The sequence below is a fragment of the Pseudopodoces humilis genome, chromosome 1, assembly GCF_049639895.1.
Source record: "Pseudopodoces humilis isolate 2021_Gansu_Grassland_sample_001 chromosome 1, ASM4963989v1, whole genome shotgun sequence".
In the NCBI taxonomy this organism is placed as follows: domain Eukaryota; kingdom Metazoa; phylum Chordata; class Aves; order Passeriformes; family Paridae; genus Pseudopodoces; species Pseudopodoces humilis.
Window position 1 is genome coordinate 90,939,383 of NC_142200.1, and position 14,653 is coordinate 90,954,035.

Sequence of the window (14,653 nt, forward strand, 5' to 3'; positions counted from 1 at the left end):
TCTCACTATCGAGCTGTTTACAGGATGGTTTCCAGAGCAAAGCATGGCAAGGACAGAATCTGACCCGCAGTGAATGCTCACTCAGTTACCGGCCTCCTGCTACCTTGTGGGAGAGTATTGCAATGAATAGTGCGTGGATGTGCCAGCGAGCTATGCAAATGTTATGTAACTCACACTTTGGAAAAAGAAACACTGTCCATTCATTTATGCCTTAAAGGTTTGAGTCTTTAAATTTACACTTGACAACTCTATAGGTATCTGTACAATTCATTTACGATTACACATTTTTGAACTTACTGTAAATTGAAAACACTGCTGGGGCTGCTACTGCTTTGCACTAGGAGGGGTTTACACGTAGTCCGTCAGGTTGTGCTACAAAGTGAAACTGGTGGTTTTCCTCACACATTGTTTGTAGGTATTGGCAACATCTATTTAAAAAAAAACCAAAACAACCCACCAAAGATGAGAAAAAGGAAAACGCTGTGGCTTGCTAATGATTTAAGGTGATCTTAGTAATAACTTGTCTTCCATGATATGATTCGACGTTGTCCAGAAGACTAGAGGCTTTTCTTTCCCGAGCGAGGTCCTCCCCCTACAGCCGCCCGGTAGCGGGGGGACCCACCCGGCACCGAGCCTTTCCGCTCCCTCGCTCGGGACGTGCAAAAAGAATTTGTCCTTTGTGGGCAGCGCCGCCTGCAGCTGCACGCCCGGGACGGCCACCGGCAGCGGCCTCGGCGGCCGGAGCACCCCCGGTGGCTGAAACAGCCCCGGTCCCTGCGCTCGCCGCCAGCCCCCCCGGCCGGGAGACAGATGCGCAACGCGGGAGAGGAGCTGCGAGGGCTGCAGGACCCGAGCACGGAGCGAGGGCTGGCAGCAGCTCCCCGGCCGCCTTCCCGCGGGATACCGCTCCCGGAGCGCCGCCCGCCCCGCAGCCCGGAGAAACCCGCGGCCCGGCAAAGGTAGGCACCGGGACGCGGGCACCGGGACGCGGGCACCCCGCAGCGGCCGTCCCGAGCTGCCGCCACGCCCCGACAGCGGGAGGCGCTGCGCTCCCGGCGCCTCGCTCTGCCTCGGGGGCCCGGGTAGGCACCGACCGGCACCTGCAAGCGCGGGGAAGGGGGCTGAGCCCCTTCCCTCCTTCTCCCGGAGCTTCTCCAGCCTCGCCTTTCAGGTGAAGAGGGGGTGATTGCTGGCTCGAGGCATGTCTGTTAATTGCGTTATCGTCTGAAAGAGAGGTGAACTTTTAAAGTTTAACTGAAGGTTGCTTTGGGATTTGCTTGTTTCCTCTCGACTGGAACCTTCAGAATTTAAGCATGCTCCGGGGCTAATATAAAGGGATAATGGCATTTAGTGGGGGTTTCATTTTGCACCCTTACAAGTAATATTCTGAAGCCTAACTGAGGTTTCGTTTTTATTTTAAAAAACATTCATTTAAGCCTGTACTCGCTGTAATTTTGACAGTGTTTTGTTTTTCACATACCTTTCCTTGAGGTGTGCTTTGTTACATGTAACATGCAAGCTTCTTAGCTTCTTTGCTACAAAAGCTTCTTAGCCTTGAAGAGGCGACTACTGTGATTATTCTTCACTCATTTCAGGTTCAGACCCTTAGTGTTTACTATGTTTACTATACATAAACTAGATGCAGAATCAAATATTAAAGTATCCAAGTGTTCTCAGTCCATAGTAGAAACAATTATATTTATTATGTGGAAAAAGAGATCCCAACTGTAGTTGTTTAAAGGTTTATACATCTGGCTGTAATATTCAATCTACTTCAAAATTCCATGAAAATTCTATATGAATCATGCCTTATTTTTAAACTAATGCAATTTTACCCTGAAAATATTCATAGCATATTAAAGCAATATCCATGGCCTGGCTTAGACTAACAAAAGCCATAAAGTTCAGTATGGAAGCAAAGCATTTATCCTCATTTCACCTCTGTATCCTGGGTTTCTAGGCATTTCTTCTCACAAATGATGTAGTTATTCATTGTTTGACCCTTGCAGGGCTTTAGGTTTAGTGAAGGTAGTAAATGCCAGGTGACCAAGTTCTGTTCCTAGCTGCTTCAGACTTTACACCATGGTAACTTTGTTTCAGAGCTGTCACCACCAAAGCACCTGACTGTAACTGGAGCCTGAACTTGTTCAATAGCTTCTGTCACTTTTTTTTTGCTTTTCCAGCTCAAGTCAAAGTTTCTAATACAGGATTTGTGTTGCCCTGAAAACTCAGCTTTGGAGCTTGTTGACATAGTTTGTAAAGAATTTCCTCAGGACAGTAACTATAAACATAGATATGTATGCATTCCTTCTGTTATACGTATATTGATGGACATCTCTCACGGCCAGTGTGGTTAGAAAGGTGTTATCCTGACTATCCAATCCCTGGCCATGGTCAGAAAGCTATAAATTGTGAGAGAAGAAATAGAGTTCGCTTCTTCTTCACCATATCTTGAGCTGCGTCCGTGTGACTTATTTCGTGTCCAGCAGTAACAGATTTGTATGTAAATTGGATAATGCAGCTTAATTGACTCCCCTCTTTACCTGGACTTGCAGAATTGGAAATATGCTTTTAGTAGAGACAAGAAACCACAGTGCTGTTTTGTGTGGCTGAAAGCTATAAGCTTTCAGTCCTGGTGACTTTTTAGTGGAAATTCTGATATGACAGAACTAAAGGCTTTAGGGAAACTATTTTATGTGTACACACATAAATAAACTTGCAAAGTTCAGATAAGAAAGGCTTTTAAAGTGTTACAAGAATTCCAGCAATGACATTCTGATATAGAATATAGGAATATAGAATATCGGAAGCTTATATCTTCCTTTCTGGTGGCTGGACTTCAGAGGCTTCACTGGTTTCTGCATGCGGCTTCCTCTTAGTGTGAGGTGGGCTCCACCATGGCCAAGGACACCAAGGAAAGTTGCAGGAAGCCTGTAGAGAGCTGAAGGGGTTTAGCACAGGACAGAAGATTTACTGTTTTGTAAGTCAGGGCTTGGTTTGTTCTTATTCTGTCTTAATGCATATTTAAGGGAGCATTAAGGTAAAGTTTGTTTTCAGTATAAGATCCTAGAAAGACATATTTTAAATTACTAAAGTATGTAAAGGGAGAATGCCTCATCTGATTTTTCATACAGAAATTTGATATTCAAGTATGAATGAATGGAAGCAGATTGTCAAAGTCTTACTTAAATGTTGTTACAATAATTTTAAGTGGAAACAGATTTTATAACACTTACCTGAAGTATCACTTTTCATAACAGTACCCTTATTTTGGAGAAAACATGGTTTAATACCTAATTTTGTTTGTGAGACTCAACTGCTTGTTACATGAAGGGGAAAATTAGAAGAAACATCCTGAAGTTTTTGCTGAGCTACAGCCTAGTCTAAACATTATAGAAAGGTTAGAAGTTTGTAATTGTAGTTTATGTCACTGTATTTCTTCACTGTGTTGCCATTTCATTTATCATTTTTCCAAGTCAACTTTAATTGATGTGTTTTATTTAGAATTTGGAGCATGATAGATTAGCACTGACATGCATACATTATGTAATTCCAAGAGGTAGCCATATGCAGTAATGATTATGAAAAACCATAAAAAGGGAGAGTGCATTTAGGCTGAGATGACTGAATCACTCACCATTATTTCCAGTGGAGGTACTGGCTGAAGAAGCTCATCTTTCTGAAATGTGCCATTGTATAGTGCATTGAAACGATGTGGCAAGGTCTGAAAGCTGTGAAGCTAATCATTCCTGACTAGCAGCTGTGGACATGGTGATAAAAATTTCTTTTAATTTTAATTCAGAGCTTAAAATAAAGAATGTGCCTTGGTAATTACCAGATAAAGTAATTTGGCTTGCAGGAATTACAAAGGTAAGAGAAAAGTCCCCATGTTAAAACGTCAGGAGGATAATTTTGCTTGTAACAAGCAGGAGTGAGTGAAAGTCAAGGACACTCACTACTTTGGTATGGTATAAAGGAAAGAACATGCTGGAGTAGGAGTGATTAGAGATGCTACTAAGCAAAAGCTGGAGCCAGTTCTGCAGAATTTGACTTCTCCCAAATTCTACCCTTAGCACTTCAGCCATTCTTTATGGAGGAAGATGCTGGCTTAAATTCGCTGATCTTGAATGGCTGCTCATCTTTTTTTTTTTTTCTGTACAGAAGAGGAGCATGTAAATTTTATTGTTCCTTTAAGCAGACTTTTTCATCTTTTGCAGTCCTTTTCACAATATAATAAAAGATACATTCTGAAGTCTTCCTAGTATAAAGTAGTGTATTTACATGTACTGATGTATTTTAGAAAACTTTTGCTCAAGATTTAAATACATTTTACCTAATATTGCTTAAATCTTCATCTTTGAAAAAATGGAAAGGCTTTTCCAGTATGGAACTAGAAGACAAGTTGCAAGTCCTATGTGTATCTGATAGTCACCTCCTTTGTCATCAAAGACAAATTAGTGAAGGGTTCTGTGCCTGGGCTTTGTAGGTAAAATGTGGAGTAAAAAATCACAGATTCACAGAATATTCTGACTTGGAAGACACCAACAAGGATGATCAAATGTAGCTGTTAAGTGAATGGCCCATACAGGGATTGAGCCCACAACCTTGGTGCACTTAGCACCATGCTCTAATTGGGATGTCCTGAAGCTCGCTCAAAAAATGAAACACTGTGTTATGCCCAGTGAATGGAAGCTGTGTAAATTCTCAAAATGGTTCATGGAGTTGTAGACTATATTTTAAGTCATGCCTGTAAAGTTGGGCTAAGCCTTTCTGGTCAAAATACCTAAACACAAGAGTATCCACTTACATGGAAATCAGAACTTTAGTATCCTATTTATTTTGCAGATGGTATCAATACACTGTTTTACTTGATGTGATTCTAAAAATTAGATTGCTTTGTAAAATATTTTGGTAATAGAAATCCCTGTACAAGTTGAAATTATTGCAAGGATGTCACGGAAGGCAGAATTTGAGTACTGAAGATGAGTGGTGCCACATGTGAAATGTGGACATTACAAATAGACTTTCCAGGAATAACATCACATTGCTACCCACATGCATCTGTGGGTAGTTGGTTAAGCTTTTCCAGAAAATTTCACAGACTTGCTAGATAAAATTCTTCAACTAGTTGGAATTTGCCAGTTAGTGTCTCTAAGTGAAACCACCTCCAAAACACCAAATTTGGACTAGCTGCTCAGGTAAAGCCATTTATTTTTTTTTTGTTAGTTGGTTTTTTTTTTCTTTTTCACATTTTATGTCTTAGTAAATTGAGGATTAACATAGTATGAATATTATTTAATAGCAGAACTGGAAATAGGCTGCAAGTCTGCTGATTTCCATCCATACTGTGTGGGCAGTGGAAAAAGAAAATGGAAATTTACAACATCTTTCCTAAAACTCTGTAGAAAAGGGTGGAGTAAACCGATCAAACTGTACAGTCCCAGAGGACCTTTAATTGCTAACAGGAACAGTTTATCTGGAAATGGTTCTGATACCCATTTCTTCTCCTTGGTGGTTTTGCTGCCCATGAAGCAGCAGCCTCACTGTGCTCTACAGCTAGGTGTGTTAGGATAAAATACTAGGTTGTGATCCATGGAAGGCAGCTGGGATTCGGGACAGAATCCCAAACATATACTGGATATAAGCTGATGACTTTTCACTTCCAAGTATTCATTTCTTTGCTTGTAAATTTGTATGTGTTTTATGGTGCATGTTTTGCTGGCATGAAAACTAACACAATTATTTTCTTCAGTTTTTGGGGGTGACTTTAGAACTTCAGCTGTTTGTGCTTTTCAGGATTCCAGCACAAAGCAACCAAACGTGTTACTGTAGGTGTCCTATTTTAGGGCAAAGAGGTGTTAGTGAGAGTAAAGTATGCACAGGTTTGATGCCTCCTGTATTCTCACTCCCACGTTTTTATGTACATTGTGAGCAGATTTTACAGTAGATCCTGAAATGCAAAATTAACTTCAAAACTGGTAGTTTTTTTGGTGTGTTGGTTAAGATGGTGCATTATTTAGAACATTATGTAGAATAGCTGTATCACTTAAATGTTATTAATTATCCAATATCCACAGATAGGTGCATTACAATAACTTTAAAACATTTGAGAATTGGTAAAACAGACCTTGGGTTTGTTCATTTTCTGCAAAAGTTTCTGGAGTGTTTCAAATTTTACTCTATAGTTTTTATATAAATAATTTTATAAGACACTTCAGACTCTCTTCTTACAAAACCTTTGTTGTTGCAGGTATTTTTATTATTTCTTCAGTTTAGAGGAAGTTGATACATATTTCAAAATAAATATCCCAGCTTCTCCAAGTAATTATTTTATAAATAAGCTAAAAGTCTTTAATATTGGAAAAATGAAAACTATCAAACTTGTCAAAATCCTGTGATTCTATAAAATTATCTACTGCTTTTTGGAACAAAGCATACATAGTTATGTGGACAAAAGTAGCTTTGTGGAGTGGAACATACTGTCATGCTTTTTGATCATTTGTTCCTGATGCTGAAGATTAGTGTACAAAAATCAGTCAGAAGTAGAGAGCACACAATCTAATGCTTGTGCCTTGAATTCAGTTGAGTTTTTTGAAATAAATTATTATGTTATATTCTTGTTATAGTAGGTGGTAGTCTGTAGTAGCTGCTAAGTGGAAAGTTGCATAAGAATTTTCTCCATCGTTTTATGTCTGAATGTTGTCTTTGCATATTCACAATTTAATGAAATATTCTCCTTTCCCGATGAAAGTTTTATGTTTGGTTTTAGTCCAGAGGTTGACTTTCCTGGAAAGCTTATGGGAAAATTCTTTGGCTGGTTTTGATTTAAAAAAAAAAAAAGTATGCTTTTCCCATTTGAAATGTAGCTTTAGAAAGAGACTGGTGTTATATAAATACAACTGTATAATTCAACAGTTTTAGCCTGGACATTTCTCATTGAGGGTTTAATTACTTTGGAAATAAAAGATTGAAAAAGTATTATAAAATTCTAATGTCTGTTTCTAGTTTACTCTTAGTTGCTTTAAGCTGTTTTGAAAGACTTGCATTCTGGTTGCTACCTACCATTTGGTGAGGCTTGTACCACTGCGCTCTTAAACTGTTGTAAATTAGTACAAATTAATTAATACCTACTACAATTACAGCTGCCTTCAGTGGTATGAGGTTTCCTTGGATGCTTGGTTAGGCCTTAAGGGAAATACTTAATACCCGCTATGTAAAGCAGTTTTTATTACTCATGAGAATTAGGCTTTTTGCTGGTGGATTGCAGCATTGATTACCAGATCCTTGATCACACGTGAGCTTTGTAACCTGAACACTCTAATGTGTTGGAAGAAGTCTGCCTCTCAGAAATAGGTCCTGAAACCCCAGTGCTGTAAGTACCTATGAGAGTGGGTTCCTGATTTGCTCACCAAATAAAGATGGATTATTCACATCCTCAAGGTTTCTACAGTTGTGTGCAGGATTGTAGACATTAATAATGTAACATACCTGACATCTCTGTAACAAGTTTTAAAGCTTTATATAAGATTGTGCTACCTAATATTATTAGATCTGGTTGTTCTGTAACACTTCCCCTTTTGGGCTTTTAAAGTAAACATGTCCAAGACACTAACAATTTGCTTAATTTTCCTTAAAACTTGCTATAAGATCTGTCAGGTCCTAAAGCATCATAAAATCTTTCCAGTGTTTAAACGAAGGCCTGGATGTAGGAACTGTGAGACAAGTCTTTTTGTCCATAGTAAATTGCAATCTGATGTATCCTGTTACTGAAGCCAGCTGTGAGTGTACCCAGACTGAGCGATTCAATTGCAGAGTTTCTGTGTGTCACTTCTGACTTGTAAATGTCAGTTCAATTTGTAAGCTTAAGCTTCCATTTAATCTGCAGCAAGCCTTCCTGTAAGGGAATGCAGATGCTGAAAAGTGAAGCAAGATCTAGCATTAACTACAGAACTTAAGGCTTATTAAAAATGAATGCCATGGCTCTCATCAGAGTAAGAATTTAGTTATGTTGTGGCTATTTCTTATATAAAATGTGCATATATACATATTTTCTGAGGCTTTTTTTCTGGTGTGTTTAAGAGGTGACTTTCCAAGGTAGAATTTGACCTGAAGTGCACATCAGAATGGTCAATAATACAATGTTTTATTGTATTTATGGTATGGTATAATATATGTATTATGGTATGGTATAATATATGTATTTTCTTAGAAGTCTGAGTATTGTTAGATTACATATTTTTTTGTATTTCATTGACTAAGCAATTATCCTTTAGAAAATGCATTCACCTTTAGTTCTCCAAAAAAGTTTTGCTTGTCTTTTCAGAGTAGTTTTAAACTTGGTTGAAAAAAACTCCCAAAACCCAGATATGTGACCTTACTTGGCACAGGTCACACATCTTGGTTTTCCATCTGGTTAAGTAATTCAGTTGAAAAATGAGCTAGGCAACAGAGCCATTTTTGTCATTTTTGCAAGTGCCTTACAAAAATACTTACTTGAAATGCTTTCACTTCACATTTCTTCATAGCTACCTTCCTGCCCAATTCTAAACACAGCCCTCTGTCTTCACTGCATTTTGTGTCTCAGAAAAAAATGAATAGCAATCTCTAAGCTTGCATACAGAGAAACTTTCAGGAAAAATATTCTAAATTACTACATGGACATTCTGTATTATGAATTTGAGCTGACTTCAAAAGTTTATCAATTAAATTGCAATCAAATCTGTTACGGATTCTTTTATTTGGAAGTGACTTTTGTTTGTAAATTCTAAAGTAAATTAAGTTAAATTTACTTCTTAAGTAAATTAAATAAGAGCATTTTACAGTCACTTTTAAACTTTAGTTATGGTTTAACTAATAAATTTTAAAAGCTTTTTCAAATTAATCTTCCCAAAAGTTCTGGCTGATAAACACTTCTAAGTTGTGGTAGGGTGATTGCAGAGGTTACTAGGTCTAGTTCTCTGTTCTGCTCCTCTCCTCAGTCTGCTGGGCAAAGAGCAGCAGAAGAACATGGATACTTGTTGAGCAGCCAAGGTGGTTCACAGATGGTACATAGCACAAACTTACCTTCAGAGAAAGCAAGTACAGGGACTGTGAACTAGGGAGGCACGAGGCATGGACAGATTGCTTATTGTGCTGCAGCAAGGGCCATCTTTTGCAGAAAGTGGGGCAGGCAGCAAAAAGGGGCAACATCTGCAGTGTTCCCTGACATCTTTAGTTGCAGGTTTTGGCAGGACTTGCGTCAGTAGCAAGAACATCTCTGTAAATTATCTGTCTACAAACAGTGAAATGGGAATGTGGTCTTTCCTGGAAATCTGTGATAAGTTAAACCATATAGTAAGGTGGTTTTAATAAGGTGTGGGGTTTTTTTGGTTGTTGTTGTCTTTTGTTTTGTTTGTTTGTTTGTTTTGTTTGTTTGTATTTTACTGATACTGAAAATACTTCTTCCAAGGGAATTTGCTGGGGAAAAAGGCAGAATGTACAAAACACGCATTGTTCAACACTAGCTCCAGTTTTTGGTGTTACTGAGCATTCTTGTTCAATGTAAATTATACTGAATTATAATGCTCATTATACTGGACTGTTCAGCTCATTGCATGTGGAAGTAGTCATTGAGTGTTTGAATTTGTATTATATATTCATACCCTCAATTAATACAGAGTAATTTCTTTGTGTAGATAGCTTTTAGAGACCTTTTCTTCATTCATGCAATTCTTGAATATATTCTTGAATATCTTTCCACACTTTTTAAGCAGTACAAAAGTCTGCTTCTCATGTGGACATTCCTGATTCCAAAGATCCTTACACAGTGAGGCCATCCTGGAGAAACTGTGCAAGAGGAAATTTTGAATGCAGTTAGTGGTGGGATAAGGCAAACTTCCTTCTCTGGAGTTATGATTATATTCTGTACAGATTGATTTGGATGAACATGTGGAATCTTTCTCATTTATGTGGTTCTGGCTGGGAACACTGACTACTTTTCAAACTTAGTGTGTAGTAATGCATATTGAACTTCTTTATAACCTATAAGTAGTTACACATCACTTTCTTCTCCTGTAATCCAGACCCAATAATCTGGAATTTTCCTGGTAGTAACCTGCAAAAAGCTCCAAAATATGCTCCCTTAAACATTCCTGATGCTTCCCAAACCAAATAGTCCCTTTTGACTAGAGAAACAGATCATGTTCTTTGGCATGGGCTCTGCTCCTGGCCTCAGAGAAGCAGTCATGAAAATGAATTGAAAGTTCAGAGCAGTTGGAAGCAGCTTCTTTGGAATTACTACTAGACGTTGGTTTCTGCTTTCTTTTGAGGGTATCTGGTTTTGTGCTTGGGGTTCTTCTGTAAAGGCTGGTGTAAGTCGCTTTCATAGACTTGCAACGATTTCTATTCTGTATTTTGCTCAGGTAAATTAAATGTTTCATCCTTACAGTGCATTGGGACCTTTAAAACTTGTTTTTAGAATGCAGATTTTTTGCTTACTTGCATTCTGTCATCATTGCAGAACTGAGTACTGGCCCATTTTGCTTTCTGTGTTGCATTTTATTCTGGCAAATATAGTATAATATGGAAATTTGTCCATATTTGTTTGTGCCAGTTGACATTTTCAGATACATTTGAAAAAGTACAATAGAACTCAAGTGTTTCAATATATTTTAAAAGCAAATCTGTAGGTAATTGAAAAAATGAATTAATTGAATTGTTATAATAATAACAACAATAATAATGTATATATAATGTAAAATATACTGTAATTAATATAATCAAATATTTATAGCTGATGAAGAGAGGAGAGCTGATGAGATGAAGGGACAAATGTTGCATGTACAGTTATTGTACATTTGTATGGCAGTAGATTTTCAGATCTTTCCAGTGTTCCGTGAGATGGAGATGGGAAGAAAAAAAAACAAAACAAAACAGGTAAAGTGAAATTATTTGGTTTATTTATTTATTAAAATAGTTGTGGACTAGGAAGAGAACTCCCATTTATTTATTGGAAAAGTGGTGCTGCTTTAGCAGTATCACTCTGACACTCATTAAACTGTCAGAAGAAAATGAAAAATACTGGGGAGTGGAGGGATGTAGAAAGCACTCAAACACAAGAAAGTTTCTCACATGCCTGACCATTCATCCATTGCAAGGGACTGTGTGAGGATTATGCAGAACGAATGTGCTGGTTGGTGCCTGTTGGCCTTACGAGGTGGAGCTCCTCTCCTTCCTTACCTTGCTCTTCTTAGAGGAATTGCCCTTGCATTCAACTTTGAATAGAAACACCTTCAGTCTGTGTTTCTGTCTCTGTCCTACTCCTGGCCACTCACCAAGTGTTGCTGCTTTTATGCTACTTTTAGCATTTATTAGCTGCATGATTAACTGGATAACAGACATGGACCAGCTGGAAAGGAATCAGGTGTTTTTAGGCTCTGCTCAGTGCCCAGACTTTGCAGATCACGTGCCTGCACCAGTGCTATTCTGGCACAAATAGAAGTCAAGACCCTCTTTCTTTTTTTTTGGGTAAGATAAAATTACATCAGTTTTAGCTTAAATCTATGCCCCGAGCATGTGGCTGGATATGATGCTGTCTAGTACAACTGCCATGCTCATAGGAAGAAAGGGATTTCTATTACCTTTCTGTGCCAATTCAGATACTTCCTCAGTTCCTGGGGAAAATGGTTTTTGTTTTTTGGAGGCTGGCAGAAAACTGACTAAATCTTCTGTCAGATCAGCCAGCGGAACTGTCTTGGTGTTTACACAGTTACCTGGTCTGGTGGAGAAGAAGCTAAGGAGGAGAGAGGTGAGGGGGAAACAGGCATGTAGGAGCTCTTCTTTTAGGGGAAGTCCACAGATGCACCAGATTGGAAGGTGTTGGAGACATATTAAATCTAAATATTTTGCATAACAAAGTAGAAATTTGAGTAAAATTTCAGTTAAGGGTACGTTTCTTTCTGTCCTCACAGTTCTAATGACTTGTCTTTGAATCAAAAAAGTTGGTCTTTTGTCATGAAGGGAAAATTTAGTAGGAATTAGAACTACTTTGTCATTAACAAAACAAACCGCTGTTTCAATTATTTTGAATGCTTCTGGGTTTTTTTTTTTGTGTGTGTTAATAAAGTCAACCTTAATCATCAGATATTGTAGTATCCACAGAGATTAGCTGACTTGGGTCTTAAAACCAAATGTAAAATAATATGAATAATAGTTCACTGAATAATTTTATTTATTGAATAAAACATTAGATTTTGTTACATAGTATACATGGACATATTTTTATTGGCAAAACAAAATAAATTACAATTCTAATATCTCCTAAAATCTAAAACTTATACTTGCTTGTTTTTAACTTTTGAATACATTGATTTTTTTTTTTTGTTACAGATGACTCAGATTCCCATCAGCTTACTAAGTGTGTTAATTTACAGAAGCTGTAAAAAGCAGGCATTAAAGTCATAGAGTGTGCAGTGTGCCCTTCAGCGCTGATTACATGCTCATTACCTCTGACTCCCGTTGTGTGTGTGGTTTATATTCTGGTTCTTTATTCTCAAAAGACACATGCATGTGCTACTTTTTCCTGAGTTGCTGCCTGGGGATTAAGGGAGCTGTGATAGTCCTGCTGTCCATCAGCTGAGGAGATCCCACTAGTGAATGAAAGGGCTGAGGGATGAATTAAATCACAAGCAGAAGCTGGACTGGCACAATGTGTAGAGGGATCGAGGGCATGCATATGGTGATATCCTTGGGGTGTCAGGAGGGAATTTACAGCCCCTGAGGACTTCCCTCATCCAGAATATTGGTGTGTGTGGATTTACTGAGCTCCTACCTCTCTACATCCATCTTCTGGATGAAACACCCATTTGACATTTGCATGTTCATTATCTGTTCCCTTCCCTTGTCCCTCTGACAGAAGAGTTTGGGATATAAAGCTGTTAGTTCAAGCTCAACTCAGACAACCTGATGACATTAAGAACAAGAAAAAGGGGGATGTGTTCTGAGAAAACATTGAGTTTTTTGTTCACTAATATTATTTTAGGTTTAGGACCACTGCTTGTACTTGAGTAGTACAAGCAGCACCAACTCAGCAAGTTTGTTGATGGCACCAAGCTGTGTGGTGAGGTCGGCAGGCTGGAGGGAAGGGATGCCATCCAGAGGGACCTGGACAGGCCTGAGAGATGGGACTGTGCAAACCTCGTGAAGTTCAACAAGGCCAAGTGCAAGGTCCTGCACCTGGGTTGGGGCAAACCCGAACATGGGTACAGGTGGGGAGATGAGTGGACCGAGAACAGCCCTGTGGAGAAAGCCCAGGGGGAATTGGTGGGTGAGAAACTGAATGATATCCTGTTGTGTTCTGGGCTGCATCAAAGGAAGAGTGAGGCATGTTGAGGAAGGGGATTCTGCCCCTCTGCTCCACTCTTGTGAGACCCCACCTGGAGTGCTGTGTCCAGCTTTGGGGGCCCCAGCATAAGAAAGATGTGGATCTATTGAAACAAGTCCAGTGGAAGGTCTGATAGTCTGATGAAGACCATCAGAGGTCTGGAGCACCTTCCATATGAGGCCAGGCTGAGAGAGTTGGGGTAGTTCAGCCTGAAAAAGGCTCTGGGTACACTTAAGAGCAGTCTCCCAGTACCTAAAGAGAGCTCAATGGTGCCATGTGAACCACAGATATTAAAGTACACAGTGAAGCTTTGTGAAGCTGGACAACTTCTTAGAGCAGCTGGCTTTTCCCCCCCTACTTCTTCATTAAACTTTAAACAAATAGTTAAATGTATATAAAGACTTTTACAAAGAACACTTTTAAAAGTTCCCAAATCCTGTTGCCTTCCCAATTATCTTTATTTCAGAAGAGGAAAATTGCTGGTTCTAATGTATGGAGCTGAGTTCTATTACATTCTTTTCTTTTTTATTGTATCAGGGTTGGTAAATTTGAGCTTTGAAGTCATGACCATAAAGGTTTGAGTGTATTTTTGTAGGAAGGACAATTACAGACACAGTAATTGATTAATCACTAATTAAAATCAGGTTTCATAATGTTTTTTAAATAGTGGAGATTTATGCTCCAAATTTGCTTATCATGTGATACGTTACCATGAAGAACAATGCTGTAAATGCAGGGAATCAAAACTGCACTTCTCTAAAGTCTGTGAATAGCTGCAGGCAGCCCCAGAACACATGCTTGGAACATCATTGCTGGACCAGGAGAGCAGCCACTGCTGAGAGGTGAGCACTCCAGCTGCCTCTGGAAGGTCCAGGAGTTTGTCTGCTTTTCTGATTGTTTACTATTATGATCTGCTCTGAAGTGCTGAATTTTAATGTCACACCATTCTTAACTCTGTATAATTCAACTAGTTTCCAATGTGAGGCCTATGAGCTTTCATAGATAGAAGTGAACATTCAGTACAGGGCTACAAACTGATTTTGCCAGGCAGGATGGCAAAAACCTTTTTGCAAGGTGGCTGAAGCATGTACTGCCATTGTGCAGCAGCTCTCTGCTTTGTTCTGGGTTCAACAGAATTTGAAATAGCTTCAGTTTCAACTAGGAGCTCAGTTCATACTTGACTTTACATGAAACAGTTGTAAAATTTTTAATGTCTGACTTTTATTTCACTTGAAATGGGTTGAAAGCATCTTGGGAAAATAGATAAATCTCCTCATCTTTCACATGTAATGT

General features: G+C 38.8%; 1 protein-coding gene across 1 annotated transcript in view; it reads left to right on the top strand.

The window, feature by feature from the left end:
• The first annotated feature begins 1,072 nt into the window (after positions 1–1,072).
• RNF144B (ring finger protein 144B) overlaps positions 1,073–14,653 on the top strand; it is a 91,237-nt gene continuing 77,656 nt past the window's right edge. Inside the window, exon 1 of the mRNA XM_088061376.1 lies at positions 1,073–1,171. The gene's annotated coding sequence lies outside the window, so the exon portion shown is untranslated. The remainder of the gene's footprint in view (positions 1,172–14,653) is intronic.